Here is a 2,086-nt window from a genome sequence, read left to right on the forward strand (position 1 = left end):
CCGGCCATTATCCAATCTCCTTAATAAGGATGCGGAATGGTGTTGGCACACCGAACATCATGAGGCTTTTGACGGGGTCAACGACAGCCTTCTGCATGCACCAATACTGACGCTGCCAGGCCCTAATCGTCCTTTCAGTGTTGTCTGTGACGCTTCAGACTTTGCCATCGGCTGTGCACTGCTGCAAACAGACACCGAGGGGCGAGGTCGGGTGATCGCGTTCGAATCTCGACAGCTTAAAGCTGCAGAGAAAAACTACTTAGTTCATGACAAAGGGCTATTTGCGATGATGTATGCACTCGCCAGGGTCCACCTGCTCGGCTCCAAGCCGTTTGTGATCTATACAGATCATGCGTCACTACGCACTGCGATCCAGTCGCCCCAACTCTCGCAGAGTATGGCTAGATGGCTACTCTTCTTTGCGGAATATAGTTTCGAGGTGAGGTATAAGCCGGTAAAGCCGAATACTTTGACGGACACGCTGTCACGCAGACCAGACTATGAGCTTGCTCATGCTACAACTGTATCGTCGTCTGCGACAGATTTGATCCGCACCGCGTATGCAGGTGATGAGATGTGAGCAGCGTTGCTACGGGCTCTAAGGAGCAAGGAGTTTGGAAACTTAGACAAGAAATTGTCACAAAGACTGTGTGCACGATTGCACCGATATTTGTTGAATAACGGCTTGCTATATTATAACACCGATTCAACGGATATACCACGAATTGTTGTTCCTCATGATGGGATTTGAAATACCGCATCCTCTATTAAGCTCACGACACGCCACCCAGGGCCATCTTGGTCTTGAGAGAACGTACAACTCTGTGAGTCACCACTATTGGTGCCCAAGTTGTACATATGGACGAGCACCTATGTGCGCACGTGTGAGACGTGTCAACGAGAATAATCCTCTCCAAGTGCGGCTGCGCCGCTGTCCAGCTTACAGGTACCCACTGGGTACTGGCAGTCCATGAGTTTGGACTTTGTGTATAGCCTGCCGAAAGATTCGGCGGGCAACACGGGTGTCGTGGTATTCGTCGACCAGTTGAGCAAGATGGCTCATTTGGCGGCGGTGCCAGACACCATCGACGGGGTCAATACAGCAACGCTGTTGTAGATCGTGTTTTTTGACAACACGGACTCCCACAGTCGATTGTTTATGATAGAGACCCCCGTTTCACAGGAAAAGTTTGGTCTACTATCTTTAAGGTGCCTGGCACCAAGTTGAATAGTCGACAGCGGATCATCCTCAGACCGATGGTCAACCCGAAAGGATGAATCGTGTCATCGAAGACGTTCTTCGCAGCCTCAGCGCTGAGACGCCGAGGCGCTGGAGCGCCATGCTGCCACTCGCAGAGTTTGCACTGAACAATGCAGTGCAAGCGTCTACCGGCTATACGCCGTTCTACCAGAACGGGCCGAATCACCCTCGCGTCCCGCTGACGCCGCTATTCCATGGCTCAGGGCTTAGCGGGGGATGAATAGCCGAACGGCTTACTGATGTCAGCCCCCTCACCATAAAAAGTCGATGACTCCTTGTCTACCAGACTGAGTGTCCTACGACACGTTCGCGATGCGATGGCTGAAAGCGAAGACCTGCAGAAACAATACGCAGATGAAAAAGGCAAAGGAAAAATGAAATACTATAAGGTCGGGGACCTGGTTTTATTAAATTCTTAAAACCTGCCTACACATACAGCCTCTGCTGTCTTCAGGACGAACCTTCGTCCACGGTTCATTGGACCGCTTAAGGTCGTGGCCAATCGGGGCCTAGCGTATACGCTGAACCTTCCAAAACGGGTGCACATCCACCCGGTGTTTTACGTGGGCTTGCTCAAGCCGTACCGGGATGCGACGCAAGTGAACGCGGAAGCGTTGGCGCCGGGGCGGATCCCACGGGCCCGCGGCTACCCAAAAGTTGAACCAGCAACTGGTTCTGAGCACGGAGCGCAACAATCTCCATTTCCAAGGGAGCCAAGCGCTCCACCGTTGCCTGCAGCGATGCATTCGACTGCTCCACGGCTAGGTGTCGCTCCGACAGAGCGCGGTAGTCCTCAAGGTGAGGCAGCCGGCGCACGACGTGCTT

Source organism: Plasmopara halstedii (genome assembly GCF_900000015.1).
Source record: "Plasmopara halstedii genome assembly, contig: Scaffold_2061, whole genome shotgun sequence".
In the NCBI taxonomy this organism is placed as follows: domain Eukaryota; phylum Oomycota; class Peronosporomycetes; order Peronosporales; family Peronosporaceae; genus Plasmopara; species Plasmopara halstedii.